We start from the raw sequence: 17,934 nt of genomic DNA on the forward strand, positions 1-17,934 counted from the left end.
AAAATCTATGGTATCAGTCTTCAGTATAAACACATAAAAATTTCCTGTGGCATGTTTAATTTCTCTACTAACTTCCTATTTTAGTGTTTGATCTGACATGGAAGTGACCCAGAATTCTCATTTATTCATTTTCATTTATCAGATGCAGCATTTGTGAAATAGACATGGGCTTCAAAGCACTTTGCTGGCCTCAGAGAAAATGTAAGGTTAATAGGATATACTTTCCCCCTTCAGGGAACTTCCAATTTTGTAGAGCACAGAACATAAATATAGAAAATCATTGACAAGAAAATAAAAGCTAAATTTATTAGAAAATTGAAAAAGAAAATGTGTTTGTGAAGTTTTAGAGAATAGGTATGAAAGACCCAGTGTGAAGGATCAGGGAAAACTTCCTAAAAGCGGTGCTATTTCTATTAGATTTCAAGGAAAAAATGAGAATTTAAAAGGTAAAGAAGAGACTGGAAGACAATAGAGGCACAGAGAAAAGAGGGTTCAAGAGTCTTCAATAAGCAAAAAATTATGCCAATGATATTAAGATATAAAGTGGTACCATAATGTGAAAAGTCTCTAATGAAGGAAAGGAGTTTGAATTTAATTTACTAGGCAATAGAGACCAAAGTTCTTTGAGCCCCTATGGTTCAAGTTCTTGGATAACATAGAATGCTTCCAGTGTGTCTTCAGAGCTCTGTTGCCATGCAATGACTATTAGACATTTTGAGCTCTGTCCTACAGTAGTCTCAAATTCAACATGTTCAAAATAGTAAACATTTTTCCTGAAATTAACTTGCCTTCTAGACAATATTTATTAATTTTTTTGAGTGTACCACCATTTTTTTTGAGTTACCAAACTAGTTTACAATATTTGAGTCATCCTTGACCCTCACTTTTCCTCATTTCATACTCTCAATCATTTGTCAAGTTTTGTCATTCTGTTTCCATTATGTCTCACTATCATGCCCCCTTTCTCCTCTAATTGTCACCATTCTAGTTGAGGCCTTCATTACTTTTACCCTATACTATTAAAGAGATAGGGAAATGGCACAATGAATAGAGCACTATGCCTGGAATAAGGAAGACCTGTGTTCAAATGCAGCCTCAGAACTTTACTAGCTGTGCAACTTTAGACAAGTACCTTAACCCCCAAAATTTCTTATCTACATAATAAATTGGAGAATTAAATGGCAATTCATTTTTACTAAGGAAACAGCAAATGAAGTCACAAAGAATTGGACACTACTCAAACAAGTGAACATTTAAAACAACAATATACTACTTGAAAAACTCCATCTTAAGTCTCTACTCTCATCAATACTTTCTCTACGTGGTGATCAAAGTGTTGTTTCTATTTTTTAAAATTAAATTAAATTATTTTTAAGTAAACATTTCTTATGAATCATGTGACCATAACATGTGTTAATTTTGATGATGTGATGAGTTCTTTTTCTGGATGCAGATGGTGTTTTCTATGCAAAGTTTATTGAGATTTTCTTGGATCCCTGCACCCCTGAGAACTAAATCTTTCATAGTTGATCATCTCATAGTCTTGCTGTTACTATGTACAATGTATTCCTGGTTCTGCTTGTTTTGCTCAGCATCAATTCATGTAAATCTTTTCAGGCCTTTCTAAAATCAGCTTGTTTATCATTTTTTTATAGAACAATAATAAACCATTATTTTCATATACCACAACTTATTCAGACATTCGCCAAATGACGGGCATCCACTCACTTTCTAATTCTTTGCTACAACAAAAAGAGCTGCTAAAAAACATTTTTGCACATGTGTATCCTTTTCCCTCCTTTATGATATCTTTGGGATACAGATCTAATAATGGCACTGTTAGGTCAAAGAGTGTGCACAGTTTGATAGTCCTTTGGGCATAGTTCCAAATTGTTCTCCAGAATGGTTGGATCATTTCACAACTTCACCAACAATGCATTAGTGACCCAGTTTTCCTACAAACCCTCCAACATTTATTATTATTCCTTCCTATCATCTTAGCCAATCTGAGAAGTGTTTTTTTTATCAAACTCAGAGTTGTTTTAATTTACATTTATCTAATCAATCTTTATTTAGAGCATTTTATATGACTATAGATGGATTTAATTTCATTATCTGAAATTTATCTGTCCACATCCTTTGAACATTTATCAACTGGAGAATGACTTGTATTCTTATAAATTTGGCACAGTACAAAGTGATATTTCTAAAACATAGATATGACCATTTCCTTCCCTCTGCTTAATAAACTCTAACTACTCCCTTTTTAAAAAACTATGGAATCAAATATGAACTCCTCTGGTCAACACTTAAAGATCATCATAACTTGTCTACAACCTACATTTCCAATTCCATCCTTATCACCCATCACTACCCTTTATAAACTCTATGATGAGTCATTTCATCTTCTTCCTCAGTGTCTCTTTACACTGGATATCCCTCATAACTGCAATTTACCCCTTCCTCACTTCCTCCTCTTTGAATTGCTTTATTTCTTCAAAGCACAGCTTACATGACCTCCTACAGGAAACCTTTCTAGATGCCTCAGAATATTCTCCATATATTTTTATCTGTAAATGCACTATTTGCTAGTAGAATATAAGCCCAAATGAAGGGACTATTTAATATTTTTTGTTTATTTTTTTATTTTTAATAGCCTTTTATTTACAGGTTATATGTATGGGTAACTTTACAGCATTGACAATTGCCAAATCTCTTGTTCCAATTTTTCCCCTCCTTCCCCCCACCCCCTCTCCCAGATGGCAGGATGACCAGATGTTAAATATATTAAAATATAAATTAAATACACAATAAGTATACATGACCAAACCGTTATTTTGCCATACAGAAAGAATCAGACTCTGAAATATTGTACAATTAGCCTGTGAAGGAAATCAAAAATGCAGGTGGGCAAAAATATAGGGATTGGAAATTCAATGTAATGGTTTTTAGTCATCTCCCAGAATTCTTTTGCTGGGCATAGCTGGTTCAGTTCTTTACTGCTCCATTGGAAATGATTTGGTTCATCTCATTGCTGAGGATGGCCAGGTCCATTGGAATTGGTCATCATATAGTATTGTTGTTGAAGTATATAATGATCTCTTGGCCCTGCTCATTTCACTCAGCATCAGTTCGTGTAAGTCTCTCCAGGCCTTTCTGAAATCATCCTGTTGGTCATTTCTTACAGAACAATAATATTCCATAATATTCATATACCACAATTTATTCAGCCATTCTCCAATTGATGGGCATCTACTCAGTTTCTAGTTTCTGGCCACTACAAAGAGGGCTGCCACAAATATTTGTGCACATACAGGTCCCTTTTCCTTCTTTAATATCTCTTTGGGATATAAGCCCAGTAGTAACACTGCTGGATCAAAGGGTATGCACAGTTTGATAACTTTTTGAGCATAGTTCCAAAACTGTTTAATTTTTGCCATTGCATCTTAGTATGAGAAATTTGGAATAGATTCTACTTACTGAGTTCTACGTTTTGAATAAAAATCTATGCCAGGAAGAGGGGTTGGGGGCAGACAGTTACCTGTGGAGTTGCCAACTTTATTTATGGAACTGCTGGAGTTGTGACTAGGAAACTTAAGACTAATTATTGCAGACAGCCTGGGATGGGGCCTATTTATTGCTCAGATCTAAGCAGAAGTTGCAGGAAGAGGTAATGACTTATGAGAATCAACAGTTTTACAAAAAGAGGCAAGATTAAAGATCAAAATAGTCAATATTTAAAGTAATTAATTGAGACTATTCCCTGGGAAGTCAAATACTAAAGCTGAAACACTCTGGCTATATAATGAGAAGATAGGACTCTTTGGAAAAGATCTTGATGGAGAAAAAGATTGGAGACAAAAAGGAAAAGGAGATGGCAGAGAATAAGATGAATGGATAATTTCATGGAAACAATGAACATGTACTTGTAGAAACTTTGAGAGAGAGTTGAGGAAGGAAGGTCCTGCCATGTAGTCATGAAGAATAGGACAGAATTGAACAACTGAACAATAAAAAAAATGTTTCCATGAGAGTTGAAGAGTAAGTGAATGAAAAGAATAAGGAAAAGGTATTTAAAGTGAAAAAACTCTTTCTCAAACCACCAGAACTCTCTGAGGTCATATCCTGGTTGAAATATTGTAGCAATTTGATATACCTTTATCTATAAAAAATGTTGCAATTAACAGACAATAGTCAAGATCTTTGCAGTAAGTCTCTGAGAGTGTCCTGGCCACTGAGTAGATATTTTTCTATACTTGTTGTATTTCACCTAAAATTTAACTACAGGGCTGGCATTGGGACAAAGAAATCCTGACTTTTGGGGAGAGCTCCCTCTCTACAACTTATTTTTTTTTTTTTTGCCATGAAGAGACATACTGAAGATATCTATATGCAAAAATTACCTTCTATCTCTTAAAAACGGATGTATTTTTTCCCAGACTGTAGATTTATCTAGCTTTAAAACAGCAAAAAAAATTCTCCCTTTTGTAAAAACAAAAACAAAAAAAACTTTTATTGTTTATATTTGTAAGTACTTTGATTAGAAATTCCTACCCCACAAACATCTCTTTGAGAACTAGAAATGAAGTAAAGCCATTTTTGTTCACAAAAAATAGTATAGATATTAGAGAATGTATAGATGATTTTATAGGGAAAGATAGCATGAACAAAATGATCTTTCACTTTCCATCAACAATAGAGACGTCTGACCACAAGCAACAGAAATATTAATCTCTTCTCAAGCCAAATTTTGACTAGTATTGGAACTGTGGTTAGTCAGATGATTTATTAACTGACAGCAACCCATGTGGCACATATCAGATGTAAATAAAAAGAAGTTTCTGGGACAGCTAGATGGCACAGTAGATTCCATCCTTGGATTCAGGAGTTCAAATCCAGCTTCAGATACTTAAAATATCCTAACTGTGTGAATCTGGGCAAGTCACTTAACAAATTGACTCATCACAAAAACAACAACAAAAAGATAAAAATAAAAGTAACTAACTATCTGATTAGAGGACCTGAAAATTTTCAATTCTTTGCTACCACAAAAAAAAGATGCTACAAATTGGAAAATTTATATGATTAATGAGGTGGCATAAATAATAGAGCACCATGCCCAGAATCCAAATGTGAGGGACAAAAAAAACATATAAGGCATAGTCCTTTCCCCCAATCTCATCGATATTTAAAGAGTATTCAAATATACAAGACTTTGTACTGATCCAATATTACTAAATGAATCACATTTATATCTCAGATTTCTGAGTTGGTACAATTTTCAAATACCCTCTTCTATTTGCAAATAGGACAAGGTGTCCCTTAGACAAATTTCCTCATTTTTCATTGTATGTTAGAATACACGGGAGCTGCTGAAATACATGCGAGCCACCTGACAATGGCTGCTGGAGTTCCAACTCAGACCTGCAGAATGGATCTCCTCTTGTGAGAGAATGATACAAGGAGACTGAGAGGCAAGTGCTGTTCTCTAATCTCTCTGACTGAGAGGCCATTGCATTGTCTGACTTCTCTCCTCTTCCCTCTGCCTCCAATTTATCTCATTCTCTCCCAGTCTTCAACATCTGTGTCAGCAAAGGCTGCCTTGCAACTCCTTCAGATGTTATGATCTGTAGCTGTGGAGGCTCTTGGAGAATTGACCTGTCCCTTAACAATTATAGAAAATGTTTTGATGTCATAATACTGAATTTAGGACAAGAGAGGACCTTAGAGATTAGTCTTTAGTGAGATGAAAAGTATCTCAGAGCAGGATCATGGGGAGCCTCAAAACATAATGGGATCTGCTGAAGAAACTGGCAATGGTTAACCTAGAGAAGGAAAAAATGCTTAATAGTAAAAATAATATCTATATTCAAGTATTTGATGATTCAACATAATCAATATTTCCCAAGAGCTTAGCAGCTAGTAGCTAGAGTACAGGGTATGGAATCACGAAGTTGTTTAGTCATTTTTAGTAATGTCCGACTCTTCATGACCCCATCTGGGCTTTTCTTGGCTTGTCATTTCCTTTTCCCATTCATTTTACAGATGAATAACTGAAGGAAGCAGGGTTAAGTGACATACCCAAGGTTGCACAGCTAGGAAGTTCCTGAAACCAGAATTCAAAAAACTGAGTCTTCCTAACTCTAGGCCTGGTTCTCAATCCACTGTACCATATAACTTCCCTGGAGTCAGGAAGACCTGTGTTCAAATCCTTCCTTACTTATACTTACTACTATATATTTACTAGGTATGTGACCTTGGATGTCACTTAACCACTCTGCCTCAGTTTTCTTTTCTGTAAAATGACCATAAAATCAGTACCAACTTTCCAGATTGTTGTAAGAATAAAGTGCGATCATATTTGTAAAGACTTTGCAAACCCTAATATGATATATAAATACTAGATATCATTATTATTATTAACAATGAGATTTATTCTAAAGCCAAAGCATCGTTTTCCTTAGGATATCACAAGGTCATAGATTTAGAATTGTAAATGATCCTAGAAGGCCATCTAGCTCAGTCCTCTTCTTCTACATGCTTGCACGTCCCTAGAGAATTTCAATAACAGGCTAGGACAAAGATCTCTAAAATGAAGTTCAGGGAGCTTCGAATCCAATATGATGTTCTTTCTACTCTCCTAAAGTACTGCTTTCCTCCAATGCATATTAATGACAGAACTGAGAGCTAGATAACTGAAGATCTCTTTTGTATATTGATTTGCATTTATTTGCTGACTGAAGAAGGAAATGACAAACCACTTCAGTATCTTTGCCAAGAAAACCCCATCGTCAAGTTCCATAGTATTTCTTCCCAACCTCTGAACCAAAACTAATTGTAGAGCACATCTGCAACCTAACTATAATCTCATGCTTCCAAATTCTCCCTTCCTTCAGTTATTCATCTATAAAATGAGTCAGAGAAGGAAATGACAAGCCATTTCTAGGTTTCAACTCCCAACATCCTAGCTTCTGAGGTCTGTGTCAGCTCTTCTGGGAAGTTGTGATATACACCTACCTTGAGAGTCATAGTAGCAGCTGCAGAGGTGCTATGTGGAAAATATTATCTTCTCTGCCCCTTCCCTCCACCCCAGCTGACACATGATTACTTTGTGGATGCAGGAGTCTACCTACAAGGGCCTGTACTCTAGGACGGAAAATAATGGGTAAGAACCTTCCTAACCCCTTTGCATTCTGAGTATGAGTGTGACTCCCATAAGATGTGCTTATATTGATTTGTTGCAATGTACATAGTAAATCTTATTACATTATTTCTTCTCATCTCCTCAACCCACTCCTAATCCTGACTTTCATATTACTTTACAGGGTACAGTATCATCTATGACTCCTCATTCTCATCCCATTTATACTATCAGTTGCCAAATCTTGTTGATTGAACCCCTTCATCTTTTTCATTTTTTTCTTTCTTCTTCTCACACAACCACCACCCTAGTTCAGCCCTTCTTCACCTCTTGACAGCTTTATTGCAATGTATTCTGAAATGATCACCCTGACTCAAGACTTTCTCTTCTGTAATTCATACTCCACACAGCTGCAAAAGTAATTTCCCTAAAGCACAGGTCTGACCACATCATCACTGCTCAGTAAATTCTTGTGACTTTCCATTAATTTTAGGATATGTTATTTTCTTTTTATTTCATCCTTTTTATTTCTATTTTTGTATGTGTGATAATGTACATAGTCATCAAGACAGTAGTTTATGTATATATTTTTAAACAAGTAAATATATACACATTGGGGGATATAGAAAACTTTCTCAGCTTGGACAGAATATTGCCGACCAGCTGGATATGCAAACTGTGGGGACAAATAACTTGAGCAGTCAAATATGGAGGAAGGAGTAGAGATTAATTCAAATATTAAGCAAATATGGTAGCAGCTTCGGTTCCTTAGATCATATTTAGTTGTTATAATTTTGAGGTCTATTTAGAATAGTACACAGCCAGTCATCAACATTCTATAGCATAAGCTATGCTTTACACAGGAGAGGGAAGAATAGAGAAAATGAGAAAAAACCGAGGGAAAAAGTGAAATGCAATTCTGGAAAAATACAAGCCATCGGAGTTTGTTATCAGATTGAGAAAATGTTCTCTATTCAAAGGCAAGAAAGAAGACTATATCATCTTACCATCTCTTCTTCCTGGTATCCCTAGTCTCCTTCAAGAACCAGCTAAAATCCCCTCTTCTACAGGGGATTTTAGCTCTTCCAATCTCTCTTAATTCTAGCATCTTACCTCTCTTGATTATTTTTTATTTATCCTGTGTGTAACTTGTTTATACATTATTGTTTTCATGTTGTGTCCCCCATTATACTGTGAGTTCCTTTAGGACTTAAATTATTTTTTCTTACCTTTCTTTATATCTTTAGCTCTTAAAATAGTGGCTGATACATAGTAGTCAATTAATTATTATTGACAAACTGACAGACCAAATATTTTTATAATTGTTAAAGAAACCTGTTTGCTCTAAGACAACAGTATTAGCAATTTAGATAAAATTGCAAGTTTTCTCCTATCCAAGTACAACAAATAATTCTTATAATTGGAGACCATCTACTTCATTATGTTCAGATGGCTCCAGAAGAGAACAGAGGATGACTTTGCATAGCTGTCACATCCAATTCACTTGTAAGTCATGGAATCACCTTAACTGATGCCATGGTCCTCATTGAGAAGTACAGAAAAACAATAACAACATTGTTTGTTATATTTTATTTCTCTTTATGAACAAGCTCTTTAAAAAAATAGAAGTATGAAACCAAACACATCTGGAGATCACTGGACTATAAGAATGCTTTAAGAGATGTTGTAGGAAGCATTAATTCAAATATGAGTTGATCTAGATAGCCTCTTAGGTCCATTCCAATTTGGAGTGGTCTGAAATATTTCTCAAAGTTAAAGAAACTGAGAACTCAAGAGGGCATGCAAATTGTTCAAAGTCATAAATAAATTTAGGAACAGAGTCAGGAATAAAATATAGAACTTTTTATTTCAATGTTTTTTTCTATGACAAAACAATGCCTTTTCTTCTATGCATATTTGATGACAGAACTGAGAGCTAAATCTCTTTCTTATATTGAGTTGCATATATTTGCTGACTGGAGAAAGAAATGGCAAACTACTCATGTATCTTTATCAAGAAAATTCTATAGTCAAGTTCCATAGTTTCACATAGAGGTGAACCTGACTGAATGACTAAACAACAACAATAAAATTTGATGAATAAATAAAATCATTATTTATTCTTTTTTAAGCACAAATGCTTTTATGTCAGTTCTTTTTGGAAATATAAGCTACAAAGTATAGCCAGATGTTTACTTTTCACATCACTAGAAACAAAAATTTGAAAAAAGTCAAAAATAAATTTACATTTATTTATGGAATAAATTACATTTCTTTTATTCATCAAACATATAACTAATGATATTTGTTTTAATCTATTATTGAGAGAAAGCTTGAGAGTGATTAGATTACTAGTCTTGAAGGCCTAAGAATTGGTTTCTAATATTACCTATGATATATACTTGTGTGATCCTGGACAAGTTATTCACATGCCCTAAATGTCCTAAGCACCATCCTAAAACTCTAACTTTCTTAACAGATGCCAAATGTCATTTTTAGAGAGTTTCCTGAATGAAATTTTATCTATACCATTGAAATCACAGATGCAAGTAAAAATATCTTAGTATTAGTGCACATTTTTCTAAGCTTGCATTTTCTAAATGGGGAACAGTATAAGTTTTCAGAATAGGAAAAACAGTCAAAAAATAAATGTCAATATATAAGATTAACTGTAAGTTCCATGATGTTAATACAAAAGTCTTGATGGGAATCTAACTCTATCATCTATACAGAGAAAGACTTCAGAAATATTTGTTGTATTGAACTGAATGGACCTTTGTCTCTTTGAGAACTAGCAATCTAGAGTTTTTCTCTGAGAAAAAAATGAATCTTAAAGTGTGTCTCTGTAACATTTATGATTAGTTTGAAACACATTGTCCCATTTTGTCCACAGTCTATTAATATTAGACTGAAGAGTCGGGAAACTGAAGGTAAACAAATAGTTCTTATAATTGGAGGCCATCTACTTTATTATGTCCAGATGGCTCCAGAGGAGAACATGAAGCTGGTGACTTTGCACAGTTCTCTCTCACTTAACATCCAATTCACTTGTTTAAGTTATGGAATCACCTTACTGATGCCATGGTCCTCATTGAGAATTACAGAAAAACAATAACAACATAGTTTGTTATATTTTATTTTTCTTTATGAACAAGCTCTTAAAAATATAAGTACACAACCAAACACATTTAGAGATCACTGAACTTAAGAATGCTTTTAAGAGATGTTGTAAGAGGCATTAAGTCAAGTATGAGTTGATCCAGATAGCCTCTTAGGTTCATTCCAATTTGGAGTGTCTGAAATATTTCTCAAAGCTAAAGAATTATTTTAAAGAGAAGAGATGAATTATTTTCAAGAGAAGAGATGAAGTCAAGGAGTATCAATTCTAGAATTAAAGTTCAAAATTAAAAAGAGCTAGAAGTTAGGCATTCAATTACCAAATTATATAATCACAGATTAAGAATGTACCCTAAAGATCATTGAATCTAATTCATAGATTGAGTAGAAAAATATTAGAGAATATTCCTCAGAATATTATTCCCACATTTTCTTGAAGACCTTCAATGAAAGGGACTTTGAAACCCTTTAGAATTTTCTATTCTCTATATTCTATTATCTGTCTATCTATCACCTATCATCTATCTATCAATCAGCTGTCTATCTAATATTATTAGTCTCCATATCATTTTTCATAATTCTGTAAAAATTATGTTTAGTAATTTGTAGGTATTTCAGTACTTCAAAGATCTATGATTTCATAGTGATAGGTCATATAACCAATGATGAAATCATTCTATGTCTTGATAGGAACACTTTTTGAGTTGTCTTAGCTGGAAAATACATTAACCTTTAGCCATTTGGGTGAAGAATGTCTCCAAATATAGTTAGACTAGTCTCTGAATGATAGGCATGGCATTAGTTGAATACTGGGCCCATAACCAAAATCTATCCAATAAAATGCATCTTTCAGTGTTTGAAGTTTACTGAGAAAGTCTTTCATAACCCAAAATTACTCCTATAACATCATAAAATATAGGAATATAACTTTTTGAAAGGATTTTTGAAGCCATTTGTAAATATGAAAAATCAATAAAATTTTAAAGATAGTTACCCATATACAAAAAATATACATAGCTACTATATACAAAATTATTACATTATATTCTGGGAAAGAAGAATAATTTAAATCTGACATGACCCCAGCCCTTGCAGTTCTTAAATGTTCTAAATTGACTTTATAAAAATTCATTTTTTTTATTTAATAGCCTTTTATTTTACAGGATATATACATGGGTAACTTTACAGCATTAACAATTGCCAAACCTCTTGTTCCAATTTTTCGCCTCTTACCCCCCCACCCCCTCCCCTAGATGGCAGGATGACCAGTAGATGTTAAATATATTAAAATATAAATTAGATACACAATAAGTATACATGACCAAAATGTTATTTTGCTGTACAAAAAGAATCAGACTCTGAAATATTGTACAATTAGCTTGTGAAGGAAATCAAAAATGCAGGTGTGCATAAATATAGGGATTGGGAATTCAATGTAATGGTTTTTAGTCATCTCCCAGAGTTCTTTTTCTGGGCATAGCTAGTTCAGTTCATTACTGCTCCATTAGAAATGATTTGGTTGATCTCGTTGCTGAGGATGGCCTGGTCCATCAGAACTGGTCATCATATAGTATTGTTGTTGAAGTATATAATGATCTCCTGGTCCTGCTCATTTCACTCAGCATCAGTTCGTGTAAGTCTCTCCAGGCCTTTCTGAAATCATCCTGTTGGTCATTTCTTACAGAACAGTAATATTCCATAATATTCATATACCACAATTTATTCAGCCATTCTCCAACTGATGGACATCCATTCAGTTTCCAGTTTCTAGCCACTACAAAAAGGGCTGCCACAAACATTCGTGCACATACAGGTCCCTTTCCCTTCTTTATAATCTCTTTGGGATATAAGCCCAGTAGTAACACTGCTGGATCAAAGGGTATGCACAGTTTGATAACTTTTTGAGCATAGCTCCAAACTACTCTCCAAAATGGTTGGATTCGTTCACAACTCCACCAACAATGCATCAATGTCCCAGTTTTCCCGCATCCCCTCCAACAATCATCATTATTTTTTCCTGTCATCTTAGCCAATCTGACAGGTGTGTAGTGGTATCTTAGAGTTGTCTTAATTTGCATTTCTCTGATTAATAATGACTTGGAGCATCTTTTCATATGACATGACCCCAGCCCTTGCAGTTCTTAAAATGTTCTAAATTGACTTTATAAAAATTCATAAAAAATATGGTATGACTTTGTGTTACCTAAGTTTCTATGGCAACACTGTGGTCACAACAAAGATAGGTTACATTCAAATACCAAATATTTGTGGTACGACCCTTAAACATAGCTTTTCTCTCCATTTTTCTTGACTTTTGAATAGGTCTTCCTTTCAGTCAGAGATGCTTAACTTTTTCTGTATGTTGCTGACTTACCAGTCAGTCTGGGATACACTATGGATCTCATTCAGAGTAAAGTTTTAAAATGCACAAAAAAATCATATGATGAAAGAAAATTAGTCATTGCAATAAAGTTGTCAATATATTAAAATATTCATAGACCTTTTGAAATTTATCTAGTCCATGGACCCTATATTACTTTTAAGTTAAAAAACCTCCTCTAGAACCACATCTTATCCCATGCTTGTAACAAACAAAACCATCATCAATTTTGTAAAATTAGAACCATTTTCAATCATTCTGTCATCTATTGTAAATAATCATCTTTGATAAATGAAATTGCTTATTTTGACTTATTTTGTTAATTAGATATCTACAGATATGTAGAAAATTCCTGATCAATTCTTGTGGTTGTAAAGGGAATGTTGTTCACCTACTAGTCAGATTTTTTATAGTCTTATTAAGTTCTACTAGGAAAAAAAAAATTTTTAAATTAAAAAAAAATAAAAAAGTTCCACTAGGAAGAAAAGTCAGCAAATAATCAGGAAAATTTATGGGTATTATCATAATATCAACTAATAACATCAATCATTATCTTCTTTCTAGTACATCACAATTTAGCAGAAAAAAAGATACATTTCCCTTCTTGTTAGGCTTTGAAAGTCATGTTAACGCAATTTACATTTATTAAGTGTGCAAAACTGTATGCAAGACACTATAGGAGGTGTAAAGTTTAGATTAGACAGTTATTGACATTCTAGTCAGGGTATAAAACCTATTTATGAATATATAATCTTTATTAATACACAATATGCACAGAGATTTAAAAAAAGAACATAGTAACATTGAAACACACAGATGAAAGATCAAGAATGACTGGGAAAATATCATTGGAGGATTTGATATTTGGGAAATAATGGGAAATGTTTGGGGAAAAAATTCAACAAATTCAGAAAGGGACCTGAGAAGTATGTTCTAGACATTTTTTAAAAAGTGAAAACATCATGGAAACTCAAAATTTATTTGGGGAACTTAAAATAGTCTAGGTTAGGTAAGTTGTTGAGTACAGGAATATAGCGATGTAAACAAAAAAATTGTATAAGTAGGGTATTGCCTGCTTGGTAGAAATAGTGAGAAACCAAAAGAGTAACTAGAGCTATAACAACTTACAAAACTGCCAAATTATGTAACATGAAGAGTGGTGATGTTTAAAGGGAGCATTTTGATTTGTCTCTAGATAAAACATGTTAGAACATCAACTTGAAAGTGGCATTTCTTTTGTTAGAAAGGCACTGGAAGTACTTAGTAAGATGAAAAATGGCCATAGACCAATCCAAAAGTGACAGGAAGATTTTTAAAGTGCTATCATTGTGAGCAAACAATTTTCAATAATTGAGAAAACAAGTTATTGCAAAAATAATTGCAAAATTATAAAATTTTAACAATGAAAAATAAGTTTTTTGAGGTTATGGCATTTGTTTCCATGATTTTCCACATCATGCCAGTTAAAAATTATCTTGAGAAAAAAGTTTTGCTATATTTAGTTTTTTTTTTTTTTAAGTAATTTAAAAGGCCATAAAATGCCTATAGCATATTGGGTAGTTCCCCTCTAGAAGATTAACAAAAATAATTGAACAAAAAATCAAAGTGAGAAGATATGGAGACTTTATGATCTCTACTAGTGTGTCCTTCACTAATGAAATTAAGTATACATTGAAGTATTGATATATGTTTAACTGTTGATGCTAGCTACTAACTTGAATCCTTTAAAAAGATCAGAGCCTAGAAAGTCCTGTATTCAACCTGAGAGTTTTGGACTTGCATCAAACCAAAGAAAATGACAGGAAAAAATAATGCAATATTCTCTATGGTTGCTGGATGATAGCTAGTTTCTATTATTCAAACTCTTGATTTCTCTCAGTGGTTAGCACTTATTTCATTAATGTATGGGTCTAGTTAGGATAAAGTTACCCAATTTGAATAGCTTTGAGTTCCCACTTATAGGAAAAAATCCATTTCCTTCAGGATGACTCTATGTCATTGAATTCTAGTCAGGGGCTTAGTGACTGTAATCATAATGAAATCTGGGACCAACACATTTAGACAAACAGTCTGCTTCAATTTAACAGTATTATTACTTCTTTGTTTTTTTAAATAATCAGTAAAAGGAATAGAATGATATATAATTGCACATAACAGTACATTGTAGGACTATTACACTTTAAAGTTTGCACAGTTAAATACTTTATGTCAGTTAATTCTTACAATAACCCTCTGAGGTAGATGCTCCATTTTACAGATAAGCATACTAAGTGTCAGAAAGTAATTTTGTAAATTAAGTAATTTGGCCAAGTTTTCATAGTGATAAGTATCTGAGATAAGAATCTAAGCCCTGTCTTTCTGAGACCAAGTTCAGTATTGTATTGACTCTGCCATCTGCTTTGATTTTTCCCATAGTCTCTCCTGGATCAAGGTTATTCTCAACCAGTATATTGTTAAGTTTCAAACTGATGAGTTGGAGGACACATTTGAAGGTGCCTAGGTTCAACATGACTGCTCTCGGAATGGCATGTGAACCTGATGGAGAAGTCTATAAAATCTTCCCAAAATAAACATAAAGAATCTTCTCATTGTAGATAAGAATACTCTGGACTCAAACATCTGTTTCCTCAGCAACCCTATTATAAGTTATATGGGACTTGTCAGTCCCTAAGGCTGATGCTTTTTTATTTAGTGTCCTGTCATTGATTCTATTTCTGAATACAACTGGTTCATGAATCTTGAAATAGGCATTCTGAGCTCAAGGGTAGGCTCTGGGATAGTGAACTGTGCCTCGGGTTATTCTTCTGCCATCTCCTCTATGACCTTGAAATTCTGTGGCATATCCCTCTTGACTTTTTCTCTTCTGCACTGAGTTAACTTTAGAGGTATACTACTAGCCTCCTCTACCAACTCTTACGGAACCTGATTTTATCCTTGGAACTCTGGGTGTTTGGATATTCCATATCTGGATTGGAGCCAGCCTTCCATGTCACTTATAGAACATTTAAAAAACATATCCCCAGCCCTTTGGTCATTCTCATTCTCTTCCTACTTTGCTCTGAGACTCTAATAGGTGAATTTTCATTTATCTTGCCTGGGATCATAACTCCACCTTACTTAGCTCTTTCAAAGCAGGGGTCACCTATTTAGCTTGAATTCACAACTCTAGACCCCGTGCCAAGGGTATAATAAGATTTTTAACCAATGATTTTTCATGGAAATTATTTTTCAAGGTAATAATTTTCATGCCTACTTTCGTAATAATCATAAGACAGGAGTTGACCAGAGATATGAAGCCTAGTTTTTAGAAGGGGACTAGAATAGTCCAAGTAACATTTTTTAGCCCATAAGGAGAACATGATTTAATAACAGGCAAGCTCGTGAACAAAGGTTAGCTGGAGTCAGCTCTAACTAGATCACAAGAACTGATTGTTAAATTTTCAACCCAAACACCTCAGAAATTGGAAATTGCTACAAAACAAGGGTTAATTGTAGCTGAATTACAACAACGGTTTTTCATGTCACAGCTTATGGTTAGAGTCCATACTAAAATTATTTTGAAAATAATGATAATTTTCTTATTTTCTTTGTTATTGATTTTTGGGTTTGTTGCCTTTGCATCTAAAGCTTCTCTTGTGTTTGTGTTTTATTAATTTTCTTGACTTAATAAAGGGTTGATTGGAGATTAAATTTAAAAGTTTGTGATTACACTTTTCTCCCAGAGAGCCATTTATTAAACATTTACAAACACACTCCTCTAAAGTTTTATAACTATTGTTTGAACTCTATAGGAGTGCAATAGAAGATTCAGAGAATGAAACCAACACCAGACAGGAGACTAATTAATAATAATAGCACTAGTATAACACTGTTAGTTTTGCAGTGCTTTACAGCAATTATCTCATTTGAACCTCACAGTACCCCCACCTGTGAGTTGGATTATCTCTGTTATAGTACTAGTTAATTGAAAAGCCAGCTTTACAACTTTGAATAAATTGCTTAAATGCTTTAGTTTTCATTTTCCTCTTGTAAAAGAAGAAATTGCAATGTGATCTCTGAGGTACTTTCTATTTCTAAAATGAGCTATGTCCCTCTCCTCCCTCCAAAGTAGCAGGACTGTTTTCTGTATATAATGTTATGCTTCAAAATAAAGGATAGCACCCGTTGCTAAAGTAAATGGTAAAGACTGCTTAGGAATAATGAGGCCCACTTATCCTGTGAAGTTATGTCAAATGTTTTACTTCTCTGGCAATAAATTAGAGAAATCTTGCCCACTCTATCTTTTCAAGAATTCTGTTTTTCAAGCCTCAAAATACCTAGCCAGAAGTTAGATTACAATTTGATATAAATTCTTCATGGACCCCTTGAAAGTAACGGTTAGTTTCCTGGGCAATTATATGTAAAAATAGCCTCATCATATATGATCACTTTAAAGGATGGCTTCAGCCCTGTTTTTGAATATCACAGTTAGGGATTTTCATTTAGATATTTTGGAATGAATTAGATTACCAATAGATAAAGCCCTATAGATAAGTTCAAAAGGAGCATATTTGACCCATATTTAATTTGTCAGGTAGTTATTAACATACAAGTTCTAAACTTTCTTTTCCCATCCTCTTCAATCCCCAAATCCGTAAAATTGTAATGGGATGTTGGAGTATCAACAGTTTGACATTCAGAATATTATGATCTAAAACTAAAGTTTTCTTTGAACTTATGAAGTTAGTATAATAATGTTTCAAAAACTAAGAATAGCCATACCATTCTATGCGATGATATGTCCCTTAGCTATAGGAATGAAACTACTTGAATTTTCAATGACAATTATAAGATTATTAGTGGACAAAAGAGAAATATCATTGCATAGTAGATAGAACAGTGTAGTAGTCTTTGAATCAAGATCTAGATTCAAGTCCTCCATCTGACACAAATTAGCTTTGTGACAATAGGAGAGTCACTTTACCTCTTATTACCACTCTCATCCCCCTTCCCCCAGCAACTCTCTAATACTATAAGGGATAGACCAGTTGCTAATTTATATTATGAAATGAAATTTCCACATCAGGAATTCTTCAAAGTAGTGAAATCCCAAGTGGTCTGGACTTTATGCCACCACCCTTGATCATTATCATCATCATCAACAACACAACAATTAATTAGCACAAAAGTTCCTACTTATTGTGATGGAACAGTACCAATATGAGAGATTATGTGGAAAGAAATCCAGTTTTGTGATCTAGTTACCTTGGTTCAAGTCCAACTTCTGGCTAATAACTGGTTTTGTGGTCTAGGGCAA

The 17,934-nt window shown here is 33.7% G+C and overlaps 1 protein-coding gene across 1 annotated transcript in view; it reads right to left on the bottom strand.

The window, feature by feature from the left end:
* Positions 1-17,934, bottom strand: part of IL1RAPL1 (interleukin 1 receptor accessory protein like 1) — a 1,491,295-nt gene that overhangs the window by 1,349,386 nt on the left and 123,975 nt on the right. The gene's annotated exons all lie outside the window — the stretch shown is intronic.

The sequence above is a fragment of the Sarcophilus harrisii genome, chromosome 3 (assembly GCF_902635505.1).
Source record: "Sarcophilus harrisii chromosome 3, mSarHar1.11, whole genome shotgun sequence".
NCBI classification, from domain to species: domain Eukaryota; kingdom Metazoa; phylum Chordata; class Mammalia; order Dasyuromorphia; family Dasyuridae; genus Sarcophilus; species Sarcophilus harrisii.